Source organism: Bos indicus x Bos taurus, chromosome X (assembly GCF_003369695.1).
Source record: "Bos indicus x Bos taurus breed Angus x Brahman F1 hybrid chromosome X, Bos_hybrid_MaternalHap_v2.0, whole genome shotgun sequence".
In the NCBI taxonomy this organism is placed as follows: Eukaryota; Metazoa; Chordata; class Mammalia; order Artiodactyla; family Bovidae; genus Bos; species Bos indicus x Bos taurus.
Window position 1 is genome coordinate 95,425,426 of NC_040105.1, and position 17,498 is coordinate 95,442,923.

The window sequence follows — 17,498 nt, forward strand, 5'->3', positions numbered from 1 at the left end:
GTAACATCACAGCTCTCTGCCCTGGTGCCATCTCTCACTGAGCGTGTCAAAGGCAAGGCTGTCTTTGCAGTGTGGGGAACTGGATTAGGATGCACAAGTGTGATATGGAGCAGCCCTTTGGAGCTTCAGAGTCTCCTAAGAAACTAGAGATCCTTCTGTTATTAAAACTTGGAAGTTAAGGCATATCGGAGAAATAGTTGCTTCCTGCATAAAGATAACTATCTTTTCATTAGGAGAAACAATGAAAAACACCTTTCCACAATGCCTGCCTTAGCCACAAGACTCAGTCAGAGCCTACTACTGAGTCCTGACTTTGAAAGAGCCCTTGAAGTCACACCCGATGCCAAATGCTTTGGGTATGTTTCTTCATTTTCTCCTTGTGATAGCCATGTGACAAAGTATCCGAAGTCCCATTTGATAGACAACAAAGTTTAGGGTCATAGCACCAGTAGTATCTCTCCAGATTAATGGCAGGACTGGAAGGAAGTTACATACCTCACCATAAGCTGAAGACACAGAGAAGCTTACCTTTTACAAAATGGGCTTCCCAGGCTTGAGAAATCAGCGTCTTACACTCACTGATATTGTGGTTCTGAGAGTACACACCCCCAAATCCCACTTGACGATGAAGATGACAGTGCACGTATATGAGCACATAGAGTCTTCACATTATAAACATTTATTGTGATCAATTTTATAGAACAAAGTAAATTTCAAAATTGAATTGACACTGTATCTATGTGTGTGCATGCTTGTTTCTGTACCTCCTATAGCTTGTACCTGCTACCTTTACAAGTGTAGCTTTCTCTTCAGATCAGACTAGAGATTGATTCCAATCTCAGATTTATATATGCCAGAAAAAGGAAGATACAGATAAACTGCTACCAGTAAGTGAAAATTTCTGGAAAACCCTGGCTAAACCCATTAACCCACATCCCAATTGTCCTCCTCACTCTCCTTTGTCAAGCCATCTGTTCTGAGCCTCAAACTGCAATCAGGACTTTGGCCTGCAGGTGGCTCCCATCTCCATTTTTCCTTCACACACATACAGACACAAATGAGCACACTGGTCATAGAAAAGAACCTCTTCCAACAATACAAGAGATGACTCTACACATGGACCTCACCAGATGGTCAATACCAAAATCAGACTGATTATATTTTTTTCAGCTGAAGATGGAGAAACTCTATACAGTCAGCAAAAACAAGACCAGGAGCTGACCGTGGCTCAGATCATGAACTCCTTGTTGCAAATTTCAGACTTAAGTTGAAGAACATAGGGAAAACCAATAGGCCATTCAGGTAAGACCTAAGTCAAATCGCTTACAATTGTACAGAGGAAGTGATGAATAGATTCAAGGGATTAGATCTGATAGACAGAGTGCCTGAAGAACTATGGACGGAGGTTCGTAATATGGCACAGGAGTGGATGATCAAAACCCTTCCCAATAAAAGAAATGCAGAAAGGCAAAATGGTTGTCTGAGGAGGACCTACAAAAAACTGAGAAAAGAAGAGGGAAGTGAAAGGCAAAGGAGAAAAGGAAAGATATACCCATTTGATTGCTGTTCCAAAGAATAGCAAGGAAAAATAAGAAAGCTTTTGTACGTGATCAATGCAAAGAAATAGAGGAAATCAATAGAATGGGAAAGACTAGAGATATCTTCAAGAAAATTAGAGATAAAAAGGGAACATTTCATGCAAAGACGGACACAATAAAGGACAGAAACAGTATAGATCTAAGAGAAGCAGAAGATATTAAGAAGAGGCGGCAAGAGTACACAGAAGAACTGTGCAAAAAAGATTTTAATGACCCAGATAACCACAATGCAATGGTGTGATCATTTACCTAGAGCCAGAAAACCTGGAGTGCAAAGTCAAGTGGGCCTGAGGAGGAATCACTACGAACAAAGCCAATGGAGATGATGGAATTCCAACTGAGCTATTTCAAATCCTAAAGGATGATGCTGTTAGTGCTGCACTCAATATGCCAGCAAATTTGGAAAATTCAGCAGTGGCCACAGGACTGGAAGAGGTCAGTTTTCATTCCAATCCCAAAGAAAGGCAATACCAAAGAATGTTCAAACTACTGTACAATTGCATTCATTTCACATGCTAGCAAAGTAATGCTCAAGATTCTCCAAGCTAGGCTTCAACAGTACATGAACTTAAAGCTTCCAGATATACAAGCTGGACTGGCAAAGGAACCAGAGATCAAATTGCCAACATCTGTTGGATCATAGAAAAGGCAAGAGAACTCCAGAAAAGCATCTACTTCTGCTTCATTGACTATGCTACAGCCTTTGACTGTGTGGATCAGAACAAACTGGAAAATTCTGAAAGAGATGGGAATACCAGACCACCTTACCTGCCTCCTGAGAAATCTGTATGCAGGTCAAGAAGAAAGAGTTAGAACTGGACATAGAACAACCAACCGGTTCCAAATTGGGAAAGGAGTACATCAAGTCTGTATATTGTCATCCTGTTTATTTAACTATATGCAAAATACATCATGAGAAATGCTGGGCTGGATGAAGCACAAGCTGGAATCAAGGTTGTGGGGAGAAGTATCAAGAATCTCAGATATGTAGGTGACACCACCCTTATGGCAGAAAGCGAAGAAGAACTGAAGAACCTCTTGATGAAAGTGAAAGAGGAAAGTGAAAAAGCTGGCCTAAAACTCAACATTCAAAAAAATAAGATAATGGCATCCGGTCCCATCAATTCATGGAAAGTAAAAGGGGAAACAATGGAAACAGTGACAGACTTTAGTTTCTTGGGCTCCGAAATCACTGCAGATGGTGACTGCAGCCATGAAATGAAAAGACGCTTACTCCTTCAAAGGAAAGTTATGACTAACCTAGACAGCATATTAAAAAGCAGCAACATTACTTTGCCAACAAAGGTCCATCTAGTCAAAGCTATGGCTTTTCCAGTAGTCATGTATGAATGTGAGAGTTGGACCATTAAGAAAGCTGAGCACCGAAGAATTGATGCCTTTGAACTGTGGTGTTGGAGAAGAGTCTTGAGAGTACCTTGGATTGCAAGGAGATCGAATCAGTCAATCTTAAGAGAAATCAGTCCTGAATATTCATTGGAAGGACTGATGCTGAAGCTGGAACTCCAATACTTTGGCCACCTGATGCAAAGAACTGACTCATTGGAAAAGACCCTGACGCTGAGAATGATGGAAGGCAGGAAGAGAAGGGGATAACAGAGGATGAGATGGTTGGATGGCATCACCAGCTTGATGGACATGAATTTGAGCAAGCTCCGTGAGTTGGTGATGGACAGGGAAGCCTGGCATGTTGCAGTCCATCGGGTCGCAAAGACTCAGACATGACTGAGCACCTGAACTGAACTTTATAGAGAAACGTGACTGGTGGTAGGATGGTGCCACCTCGTGACAGTACACTGAACTACAGCTTGAACATCCCTGAGCTAGAAGGTGGGAGGGAAGGGCTATGCCCTAAACCCAGAGAGCTCAGGAAGTCTGTGTAGAAAAGGGACACAGACTGGATAGAGGGATACTGAGGTATCTAGACAGAAAGTGAAGCCTCTTTCTATGCTGAGTGGAAAGCTCTATTTGATTTCAACAAAAACACCATTTTTATGTTTTAACTAAAATAGTTTTTTTTTTTTTTTAAATTGTTAAAGCTCTTCTGGATAAAGAGGTATACCCCTCTATAAGCAAAAATAGATTCCTGTCATTTATAAATATAAATGACACTCTAATGGCAGAAAGCAAAGAGGAACTAAAGAGCTTCTTGATGAGGGTGAAGGAGAAGAGTGCAAGAGCCGGCTTAAGACTAAATATTAAAAAAATCTAAGATCATGGCATCCGGCCCCATTACTTCATGGCAAATAAAAGGGGAAAAGCTGGACGTAGTGACAAATTTCTTCTTTTTCAGCTCCAAAATCACTGTGGATGGTGACAGCAGCCATGAAATGAGATGACAATTGCTTCTTGGCAGGAAAGCGATGGCAAACTTAGTGTGTTGTAAAAAAGATACATTACTCTGCAGACTATACTCTGTATAGTCAAGGCTATGGTCTTCCCAGTGGTCTTGTATGGTTGTGAGAGCTGGAATTAAAGAAGGCAGAGCCCCAAAGAACTGATGCCTTCGAACTGTGGTGCTGGGTAAGACTAATGCAAATGAATATGAAGTTGGGCAAACTCCGGGAGGTGGTGAGGGACAGGGAGGCGTGGCATGCTACAGTCCACGGGGTCACAAAGAGTTGAACACGAATGGTGATTGAACAACAACAACACTAGATATTGTAACCTGCTTTGACACTTATTGTGAGCATATGTCCATGGGAATTAATTTCTACAATAATATTTTAAGTTACTTGAGAACTAAACCTCACTTTTTCATATCGAGCAGTTGTTGCATCACATTGTAACCGACCAGCGCTCTAGGCCTTCCCCAATTAACAGAAATTGAGTGGAGGCCAGACTTGAAATCCAGGCCTGGCTTTATTGGGGCCCCTATGGCAGCAGAGGGGAGTAAGAACAGACAACAGGTTCCTTGCTTGCTGGCTCCCCACTCCCCGAGGTGTGGCTAGCTCATTATTTAGGGTGAGAATAGGGATGTGTTCAGGGTTCAAGCCAGAGGGGTAGCTTTGGTGTTTTGCCCACTGCTTAGGTGATGTTCCACTTGGTGGAGCATAGCCTTGTCATGGTGAAGGGGCTTTAGTAACTCAATGAAGTTATGAGCCATGCTGTGCAACATCACCCAAGATGGACAGGTCACACTAAAATTATGGTATGCTGTTCACAGCATGTAGACCTCAGACCAGTTAAATCTGAAGACTGATGATGTTGACTCTTACTTACTTCACCACCAACCCATCAGAAGAATGTCCAGGAGCTGATCACGCCCTCTTTTACCATAAAACTTGTCACAATCTACACAGTTTGAGGACACTTGGTTTTGAGGGCATTAGCCCACTCTGTCCACCTTTGCCTAGCAGAGCAGTAAAGCTCTCCTTTTCTACTTCACCCAAAACTCTGTCTCTGAAATTTGTTTTGGCTCCAGTGAACAGAGAAGCTGAGCTTTTGGCATCAGTTTTTTTTAAATCTATTTGGATCTTTTTACCAGAATTTGTCACAACTGTGCATACACCCAGTGATTTTTAGTCCCATCCAGTTTCTTTGTATTTTCTTTCTTAGGGCAAGATATGCCAGGTACAAGTTTAAGCACTGAAGCACAGGTCCCAGATCCCAGCTTGTGGCAATTTGGATGCTCCAAAATTCACTTTTCCAGTACAACTGATGCACATATAGTTCCTTTATCATGTTTTCTATTACAAATAATAGTGGACTTACATTCTTGTTCATATACATGCAGATATCTTAGTAAGCATTTTGATAAGTTACTGAAGTGTTTTTTCAAACCATGAGAACTATTTTATATGAATACAATATTGAAAAAACCATTGCTATTTTGTATCTCTAAATGTGCTATATGAAATTCCTGTTTCTACACACTTCAGAAATAATGTGAATCATTGCTAATCTGAAAGGCAGCAACTTACTTCTCTTACTTTTTTTGTCTTCATTATAACTTGTTTTTGCTACATGAGTAGAATTTCATCCTATGGATGTGATAGAATCCATTATCACAACCTCATGTTATTTAGAATTCAATGTTTCTTATATTCCCCATTGTCAGTGCTTTGTGGGTAAGATTGAACAGTGCAGAAAGGCACAGATAAGGACTCATGTGACTATTTTCACTGTTAGCTGAATGTGTCCACAGTAACTGTCTTGTGAGAGTCCTAGAATCTACCCAACCTGGTAGACATATGAGTATCTATGGTGTGAGTGTCAGTGTATCTGTGCTTGCATGTGTGTGCCTGCATTCACTGACAACCACACTTTCTTCTGTTTCTTTCAACCTCTTCATGACCTTGCTACTCCTTTGTCCTCCCTTCCTAAACCCAGGCCGAGAGATGAAGGAAGGAAATTATCAGAATGGCAATCCTTATAACCAACTCCTATCATTATCCTTAACTATGTCCTGAGTGTGGACACGACTGAGTGACTGATCTGATGTCCTGAGTGTAATCTGCTTCTTACTGTGATACAAAAGAAGATGTACAATATACAACATTATATTTTAAACAGTTTTACTTGGCTAAAAATTTCAAGTGATGATGTTCACCCATTTTAAGAGTATAGTGTGATAATTTTTAGTAAATGCATGCAACCATCACCATAACTGAATTTTAAGCATTTCCATAGTTCCCCAAATTCCCATAATCCTTGAAAAGAGTAAATTCATGTACCTATACTTTGTCCCAGGCAAGCACTGATTTGCTTTCTGTCTCTATGGATTGCCTATTTTGAACAATTCCTATAAATTGAACCCTATACTGTTTGATCTTTTTATGTATGAGTTTGCCCACTTTGCATAATGGTTTCCGGGATCATATATGCTGTCCATGGATCATTGTTTCATTGATTTCATGGCTAAATCATAATTTGTTGTATGACTATGCAAAATTTTACTTGTGCATCAATCAGTTGATAGACATTTGATTGTTTCCACTTTTTGGCTATTGTGAAAAACGGTTTTGTGAAGACTTTTCTACAAGCTTTTATGTTGACATGTATTTATTTCTCTTGAATAGTAGCTACAAGTGGAATTGCAGGATCATATGGCACCTCAACATGTGAGACACTGTAATTTCAGATGATTTCATTCCATAACTGGAAATACCCTGAGGAAAAGAAAAAGAGACAGGTAAGGCAGAGTCTAGTGAAGTGACCCTAACAAAGATTTTTATCCTGCTGTAGACCTATTTGTAAAATCCCTTTCAATGATGCAAAAGTGTGAGACATATTGGGGACATTTTAAACTTCATTTGAAAGCCTATTGTCTATAGCTCACACTTTCCCATTGTCTGACTTTGTCCCCATGGAAGGTATTTTACAATTATTAAGGGCTTCAGGTAAGGGCTTAAGGATTTCAGGTAACTGATGCTATCAGTTTCGATGTAATCCTTGTATGTAGAGAATCAAATTAATTGTATCTTGGGTAGGGAATCCTCTGCTTCCATTTGAAAATGCTTTTAATAATTTATGATGTATAATGTGACAGAAAGATGGTTGTTGACTTTGGCAGGATAAATTTCAATGGAGGAGTGGAGGGACTTCCCTGTTAGATTAGAGATGAAGACTGAGTTGGAGGGAAGGTCAGTGTATGTGAATTGAGTATGAAGAGTTCATTGTAGATCTTTGGTTTCAGAGTGCAGAATATATATGTAAAGAGATCAGTTACTAGAGATTTATACAGAGGCTCACAGCATTAAATGATGTTGTAAAAATCACCATTTATAGGACATTTGGGCAGTTTGAAATCTTAATGAGAAAGATCCATCTCTTCTTAGATTTAACATCTCAGTGTACCACGACAGGCTTCCCACACCTTACTTCTTTGTTTCCATTCCAGAGAAGCCTAAAACTTACCCAAAGAATGATGTACAGTTTCTTCCTAATGCCTGTCAAATACATGAATGGAAGAATAAATGGATGAACAGTGTGTGAAAGATATGCTGAGAATTTAAGGATTTTTATCCACGAATGTGGAATTCCTCAGGCAGATGACTGAACCTGTGTGGTGGGTGGTTGAGAGCATATAGCTCCTCAGGACTCTGCAACTGAGGCTGCAAGATGGGAGCCCTTAATTTCAGTGCTCAGAAACAGATTTAGTCAGACTGCCACACCTTGTGTCCTGGAGGGATCCATCCCTGACCTGAGCAGGTGAGTGCAGACAGCCTTGCCTTGCAACTGAGGAAAGGGACTACTGTGTGCTCAGAAGCATATTATGGTCTAGCTATATGCCATTTAGAAAAACTCGAGAATGAACAGATTCAACTCCTCTCTAATCCTGAACTCAACATATATCACAGAGACATATTCTCAACCTATTTCCAGGGATACACACTGTCATTGGGACCTCCCAGAGTCCATACGCACACAACCTGGAGCCTACATGCAGCCATCAGTCCTAGGAAACCTGCCATTTTACATGGCCATCACTCATTGTTTGTTAGGTTGCATATATCCCTGGAGACTTTTGCATTAATCACTAATGAAAATGATGATTAGCAGGGTATTTGGTGTAGTAGGAATACTTTTAGACAACATTTCTATCCAATTAAATATGATGATAAGAGAATTTCTGTGTTCATGCTTTTCAAGTGTAACAATAAACTGTTGAGAATTCCCAGTGTGGGTGTGCATATGGGAAATTCTACAAACTCTTACATTGCTGGTGGAGATTTCAATTAGTTCAACCTTCTCACAGGTTGATTTGTCAATATGGATTAATGAATCCAGGTATGTTTTATCTTCATGTATTTGGAGTCAGTTCCTTTGATACTCATCCATAGTATAACACCTGACCCTCTTTTAAGTTCATCATATTCACTTGTGTCTACAGAAAAGGAAATGAAGTACAATGATGCTCACTGACTTGCAGGCAGGACTCACAGTCTGGCATCGGAAGTGAAGATAGATTTCAGAAGTGCTTGGGGGGGTGGTCCTAAGATGGTGGAGAAATAGAATGGGGAAATCACTTTCTCCCCCACAAATTCATCGAAAGATCATTTGAACACTGAGCAAATTCCACAAAACAACTTCTGAATGCTGGCGGAGCACACCAGACACCAGAAAGGCAGTCCATTCTCTTCAAAAGGAGGTAGGACAAACTATAAAAGATAAAAAGAGAGACAAAAGAGTTAGGGATGGAGACCCATCCCGGGGAGGAAGTCATGAAGGAGGAAAAGTTTCCAAACACCAGGAAACCCTCTCACCAGTGGGTCTGTGGGGAGTTTTGGAATCTCAGAAGGAAACATAACCAGGAGGAAAGAAAAAAACCCCCACAGATTATGTATCTAACTGCAACTCCAGTGGAGAAGCAGCCCAGACACTTGTGACTGCCAGCAGCAAGCAGGAGCTGAACAGGGAGATGGAGCCTGCATGCTTAGGGTAAGGACCAGGCCCAAAGGCCCTGAGGACAATCTGAGGGAGCTAATGTGAGATAGCAACCCAAACTGTGGGATAGCCAGAGAGAGAGAGAAAGAACTTTCCCATGAAAATCTCTAATCTAAGGCACAGCTGGGCCTGCTCACAGAACAAAGGACTGAGTGAATACCAGAGGAGAGCTAGCCAGCTGCAGACTGGCCCCTCCCCCCACCAGAGGCAGGTGGGCGACAGTCAGAACCAGAAGGCGAGGGGCAATCTTGGCCCCAGAGATGACATCCTCCACCAAACTGTGAGTGGACTCCCAGTTGCTAACCAAGTCTTCCTGGGATCTGGATGCTTGACATCTGCCAGGAGGGTTGCAGTCAGAGATCAGCTGAACAGAGGAGACACATGGCACACCTGAGACGGAACTCTCTCTGTGCACCCAGAAAACCGAGGGACTGGGACCAGGGAGGTGATAAGATGCATCACCCACCTGGGAACGTGCACTTGCCGAGCACCTGGTCACCTGAGCTGTTCGGACCTGGGAAGGGCAAAAAGCTCAGACCCAACCAAGTCTGTGCCTTTGTGGAGTACCCGAGAAGATGAACCTGAGTGGCTTAGACCTGGGAAGTGCATGCAACCCAGGGCCTGCTTTAGACAGTTCCCCTGCAGAGCAATCTGGGGCCTGAGCAGTGTAGACTGGGAAAGCACACACACCGGGAGCAGGGCCAAACCCAGTGTGGCTGAGACACTGCGAGCACTCCCCATACATGCCAGTTGTATTTGTTTGCAGTGTTCCTCCCTCCCCACAGCACAACTGAACAAGTGAGCCTAAATAAATGACCACCTTTGCCTCCTTGTGTCAGGGAGGATATTAGACACCGAAGACTTGCAAACAGAGGAAGCCAAAATAAAGAAAGAAGAAGGAACCCCCTTGGAAGTGACAGGTGCAACAGATTAAAACCCTGTAGTTAGCATTGACTACACTGGAAGGGGCCAATAGACCTTGAGAAGAAGTATAAGCTGGAACAAGGAACTATCTGAAATTGAACTGACCCCACTGTGCCTTCAACAGCTTCAGAGAAATTCCTAGATATATTTTGCTATTATCATCTTAAATATTTTATTTTTAAGTTCTTTATTACTCCTTTAATTTTCATTTTTGTAACTTATTACCTTGCAAAAAAGACCTTATTTTAAAGCAAATTTCAAATATGTTTTTTATAATTTTTGCGATTTTTACTTTTTTTAATATTGTATTTTTAAGAGTCTAACCTCTACTCTAGATTTTTAATTTTGCTTTTTGGTATTTGCTATCAATTTTGTACCTTTAATAATCCAATCTTCAGTAGCCATTTTTACTTAGGAATGTGATTACTGGCTTGATTGCTCTCTCCCTTTTTGACTCTCCTTTTTCTCCCCCAGGTCACCTCTATCTCCTCCCTCTCCCTTCTCTTCTCTACATAACTCTGTGAATCTGTTTGGGCTGTGGAGAACACTTAGGGAACTCTTTACTGGCTACATCTGTCTCTCTCCTTTTGACTTACCCTTTTCTTCTCCTGGTCACCTCTATCTGCTTCTTCCCTCTTATCTTCTATATGTAACTCCATGAACCTCTCTGAGTGTTCCAGACTGTGGAGAGCACATAGAGAATTGATTACTGGCTAGATTGCTCTTGCCCCTTTTGATTCCCCCTCTTCTCCTCCTGGTCACCTCTATCTCCCTCCTCCCTCTTCTCTTCTCCAGGTAACTGTGAAGCTCTCCGTGTGTCCCTCACTGTGGAGAATCTTTTCACCATTAACCTAGATGTTTTATCATCTGTGCTGTATGGATGGAGAAGTCTTGAGGCTACTGCAAGAATAAGACTGAAAGCCAGAGGCACTAGGCTTAAATCCAAAACTTGAAAACACTAGAGAACTCCTGACTCCCGGGAACATTAATCTACAAGAGTTCATCCAAAAGCCTCCATACCTACACTGAAACCAAGCTCCACCTAAGAGCCAACAAGTTTCAGAACAAGACATACCAAGCCAATTCTCCAACAATGCAGGAACATAACCCCGAGAATTAAAAAAAGGCGGCCAAAAGTAACATCAGATCCATAGACACCTCAAAACTCACTACTGGACACTTCATTGCACTCCAGAGAGAATAAATCCAGCTCCACCCACCAGAACACTGACACAAGCTTCCCTAACCAGGAAACCTTGACAAGTAACTTGTCCAACTCCACTCACAGGGAGGAACCTCCACAATAAAGAGGAACAACAAACTTCCAGCCTACAGAAAGGCCACCCCAAGCACAACAATCTAAACAAGATGAAAAGGTAGAGAAGTATTCAGCAGGTAAAGGAACATGATAAATGCCCACCAAATCAAACAAAAGAGGAGGAGGTAGGGAGTCCACCTGAAAAGAATTCAGAATAATGATAGTGAAAATGATCCAAAATCGTGAAAAAAATGGAATTACAGATAATCTGGAGACAAGGATTGAGAAGATGTAAGAAATGTTTAACAAGGACCTAGAAGAAAAAAAAAAGAGTCAATCAATAATGAATAACGCAATAATTGAGATCATAAGCACTCTGGAGGTAACCAACAGTAGAATAACTGAGGCAGAAGATAGACTAAGTGAGGTGGAAGGTAGAATTGTGGAAATAATGAAGCAGAGAGGAAAAAGAAAAAAGAATTAAAAGAAATGTCTTTTAATTGTCTCAGAGACCTCTGGGACAATGTTGAATGCTGCAACATTCAAATCATAAGAGTCCCAGAAGAAGAAGACAAAAAGAGAGGCCATGAGAAAATAATTGAGGAGATAATAGTTGAAAACTTCCTTAAAATGGGGAAGGAAATAATCACCCAAGTTCAAGAAACCCAGAGAGTCCCAAACAGGATAAACCCATGGTGAAACACCCCAAGACACATATTAATCAAGTTAACGAGGATCAAACACACACAAAAAAAACAAATATTAAAAGCAGCAAGGGAAAAACAACAAATAACTCACAAGGGGATTCCCGTAAGGATAACAGCTGATCTTCCAATAGAAACTCTTCAGGCCAGAAGGGAATGGTGGGACATACTTAAAGTGATGAAAGAGAAAACCTACAACCCACATTACTGTACTCCGCAAGAATCTCATTCAAATATGAAGGACAAATAAAAAGCTTTACAGACAAGCAAAAGCTCAGAGAATTCAGCACCACCAAACCAGCTCTCCAACAAATGCTAAAGGATCTTCTCTAGACAGGAAACACAGAAAAGGTTTATGAACTCGAACCCAAAATAACAAAGTAAATGGCAATGGGATCATACTTCTCAATAATTACCTTAAATGTAAATGGGTTGAATGCCCCAACCAAAAGACAAAGATTGGCTGAATGAATACAAAACCAAGACCCCTATACATGCTGTCTACAAAAGACCCACCTCAAAACAAGGGACACATACAGACTGAAAGTGAAGGGCTGGAAAAAGATATTTCATGCAAATGGAGACCAAAAGAAAGCAAGAGTAGCAATACTCATATCAGATAAAATAGACTTTGAAATAAAGGCTGTGAAAAGAGACAAAGATGGTCAATACATAATGATCAAAGGATCAATCCAAGAAGAAGATATAACAATTACAAATATATATGCACCCAACATAGGAGCACCACAATATGTAAGGCAAATGCTAACAAGTATGAAAGGGGGAATTAACAGTAACACAATAATAGTGGGAGACTTTAATACCTCACTCAAACCTATGGATAGAGCAACCAAACAGAAAACTAACAAGGAAACACAAACTTTAAATGATACAATGGACCAGTTAGACCTAATAGATATCTATAGAATATTTCACCCATAACAGTGAATTTCACCTTCTTCTCAAGTACACACGGAACCTTCTCCAGGATAGATCACATCCTGGGCAATAAATCCAGCCTTTGTAAATTCAAAAAAATTGAAATCACTCCAAGCATCTTTTCTGATCACAATGAGGCAAGATTAGATGTCAACTACAGGGAAAAAAAAAAAAAAAAACTATTAAAAATTCCAACATATGGAGGCTAAACAACACACTGCTGAATAACCAACAAATCACAGAAGAATTTAAAAAAAAATCAAAATATGGATAGAAACGAATGAAAATAAAAACACAACAACCCCAAACCTATGGGATTCAGTAAAAGCAGTGCTAAAGGGAAGGTTCATAGCAATACAAGCTTACCTCAAGAAACAAGAGAAAAATCAAATAAATAACCTAATTACACCTAAAGCAACTAGAAAAAGAAGAAATGAAGAACCCCAGGGTTAGTATAAGGAAAGAAATCATAAAAATTAGGGCAGAAATAAGTGAAAAGAAACAAAGGAGACCATAGCAAAAACCAACAATGCTAAAAGCTGGTTCTTTGAGAAGATAAATAAAATAGACAAACCGTCAGCCAGACTCATCAAGAATAATAAAAGGGAGAAGAATCAAATAAACAAAATTAGAAATGAAAATGGAGAAATCACAACAGAAATACAACAAAGAAATACAAAGGATCATAAGAGACTACTATCAGCAACTATATGCCAATAAAATGGACAAACTTGGAAGAAACAGACAAATTCTTAGAAAAGTATAACTTTCCAAAACTGAACCAGAAAGAAATAGAAAATCTTAACAGACCCATCACAAGCACAGAAATGGAAACCGTAATCAGAAATCTTCCAACAAACAAAAGCCTAGGACCAGATTTCTTCACAGGTGAATTCTACCACAAATTTCGAGAAGTCCTACGACCTATCCTACTCAAACTTGTACAGAAAATTGCAGAGGAAGGTAAACTTCCAAACTCATTCTATGAGGCTACCATCACCTTAATACCAAAACCAGACAAAGATGCCATAAAAAAAGAAAACTACAGGCCAATGTCACTGGTGAATATAGATGCAAAAATCCTTAACAAAATTCTAGCAAACAAAATCCAACAACATATTAAAAAGGTCATACATCATGACCAAATGGGCTTTATCCCAGGAATGCAAGGATTCTTCAATATTCACAAATCAATCAATGTGATACACCACATTAACAGATTCAAAGATAAAAACCATATGATTATCTCAATAGATTCAGAGAAAGGCTTTGACAAAATTCAACATCCATTTATGATAAAAACTCTCCAGAAAGCAGGCATAGAAGGAACATACCTCAACATAATAAAAGCCATATATGGTAAATCCACAGCAAACACTATCCTCAATGGTGAAAAATTGAAAGCATTTCCCCTAAAGTTAGGAACAAGACAAGGGTGTCCACTCTCACCACTACTATTGAACATAGTTTTGGAAGTTTTAGCCACAGTGATCAGAGAAGAAAAAGAAATAAAAGGAATTCAGATTGGAAAAGAAGAAGTAAAACTCTCACTGTTTGCTGATGACATGATCCTCTACATAGAAAACCCTAAAGACACCACCAGAAAATTACAGAGCTAATCAATGAGCCATGAAATTAAAAGACACTTACTCCTTGGAAGGAAAGTTATGACCAACCTAGATAGCATATTGAAAAGCAGAGACATTACTTTGCCAACAAAGGTCCGTCTAGTCAAGGCTATGGTTTTTCCTGTGGTCATGTATGGATGTGAGAGTTGGACTGTGAAGGAGACTGAGCACCAAAGAATTGATGCTTTTGAACTGTGGTGTTAGAGAAGACTCGTGAGAGTCCCTTGGACTGCAAGGAGATCTAACCAGTCCATTCTGAAGGAGATCAGCCCTGGGATTTCTTTGGAAGGAATGATGCTAAAGCTGAAACTCCAGCACTCTGGCCACCTCATGCGAAGTGTTGACTCATTGGAAAAGACTCTGATGCTGGGAGGGATTGGGGGCAGGAGGAGAAGGGGACGACAGAGGATGAGATGGCTGGATGGCATCACTGACTCGATGGATGTGAGTCTGAGTGAACTCTGGGAGTTGGTGATGGACAGGGAGGCTTAGTGTGCTGCGATTCATGGGGTTGCAAAGAGTTGGACATGACTGAGCGACTGAACTGAACTGAACTGAATCAATGAATACAGTAAAGTTGTAGGATATAAAATTAACACACAGAAATCCCTTGCATTCCTATACACTAACAATGAGAAAACAGAAACAGAAATTAAGGAAACAATTCCATTCAGCATTGCAATGAAAAAAATAAAATACTTACGAATAAATCTACTTATGGGGAAAAAAAACCTATATATAGAAAACTATAAAACACTGGTGAAAGAAATCAAAGAGGACACAGATAGATGGAGAAACATACATGTTCATGGATTGGAAGAATCAATATAGTGAAAATGAATATACTACCCAAAACAACTATATATTCAATGCAATCCCTATCAAGCTACCAATGGTATTTTTCAGATAACTAGAACAAATAATCTCACAATTTTTATGGAAATACAAGAAACCTTGAATAGCCAAAGCAGTCTTGAGAAAGAAGAATGGAATTGGTGGGATCAACCTGCTTGACTTCAGACTATACTACAAAGCTATAGTCATCAAGACAGTATGGTACTGGCACAAAGACAGAAATATAGATCAATGGAACAAAATAGAAAGCCCAGAGATAAACCCACACACTATGGACACCTTATCTTTGACAGAGGCAACAATATTCAATGGAGAAAAGACAATCTCTTTAGCAGGTGGTGCTGGGAAAATTGGTCAACCACTTGCAAAAGAATGAAAGTAGAACACTTTCTAACACCATACACAAAAATAAACTCAAAATGGATTAAAGACCTAAATGTAAGACCAGAAATTATAAAACTCCTAGAGGAAAACATAGGCAAAACACTCTCTGAAAAAAAAAAAAAAAAACAAAAAACACTCTCTGACATATATCACAGCAGGATCCTCCATGACCCACCTCCCAGAGTAATGGAAATAAAAGCAAAAATAAACAAATTGACCTAATTAAACATAAAAGCTTTTGCATAACAAAGGAAAGTATATGCAAGGTGAAAAGACAGCCTTCAGAATGAAAGAGAATAATAGCACACGAAGCAACTGACAATTAATCTCAAAAGTATACAAGCAACTCCTGCAGCTCGATTCCAGAGAAATAAATGACCCAATTAAAAAGTGGGCCAAAGAACTAAACAGACATTTCTCCAAAGAAGACATACAGATGGCTAAAAACACAGGAGAAGATGCTCAACATCAGTAATTATCGGAGAAATGCAAATCAAAACCACAATGAGGTAACATCTCATGCTGGTCAGAATGGCTGCTATACAAAAGTCTACAAACAGTAAATGCTGGAGAGGGTGTGGAGAAAAGGGAACCCTCTTACACTGTTGGTGGGAATGCAAACTAGTACAACCAGTATGGAGATTCCTTAAAAAAAAAACTGGAAATAGAACTGCCAAAAGACCCAGCAATCCCACTGCTGGGCATACACACCAAGGAAACCAGAATTGAAAGAGACACATGTACCCCAATGTTCATCACAGCACTGTTTACAATAGCCAGGACATGGAAGCAACCTAGATGTCCATCAGCAGACAAATGGATAAGAAAGCTGTGGTACATATACACAATGGAATATTACTCAGCTATTAAAAAGAATGCACTTGAATTGGTTCTAATGAGGTGAATGAAACTGGAGCCTATTATACAGAGTGAAGTGCGTCAGAAAGAAAAACACCAATTCAGTATATTAACGCATACATATGGAATTTAGAAAGATGGTAATGATGATCCTATATGTGATATAACAAAAGAGACACAGATGTAAAGAACAGACTTTTGGACTCTGTGGGAGAAGGTGAGGGTGGGATGATTTGAGAGAATAGCATTGAAACATGTATATTACCATATGTGAAATATATCACCAGTCCAGGTTTGATGCATGAGACAGGGTGCTCAGGGCTGGTGCACTGGGTTGACCCTGAGGGATGGGATGGGGAGGGAGGTGGGAGGGGGGTTCAGGATGGGGGACACATGTACACCTATGGCTGATTCATGTCAGTGTATGGCAAAAATAACTATAATATTGTAAAGTAATTAGCCTCCAATTAAAATAAATAAATTAAATTAAAAAAAAGAAGTGACACAGATGAGCAGGAAAGTTAGACTTATTTGAATATGGTGTGATGTGCTCCTGAGCCTCATGCCTTCTGCACTTGGAAACATAAGGTGTCAGTCTCTACTTTCCCTCTTAACAAAAGTATGACCCCTAGCCAAGTTGCTTAACCTCTGTGTATTAGTTTTTTCCAAAATATTGTGAAGATCTGTTATTCTACCTTCTATGAGTGCTGTAGAAAATGCATGAGTTTGGAAAATGTATGAATTCACAACAGTTAAGTCCCTGTGGTTTTCTGGGTCACCGTGATAGCTTATGGTGATAGCTTATGGTGAATAATGTCAGATTCATGATCTCTGAAGATTTAGCTTAGGGGCCAGCTTGGTCACTTGATCACTCAAGAGCTATTGTGTAGCAGAGTTTTATTAAAGTGAAAAGGGACAGAGAAAGCTTCTGACACAGACATCA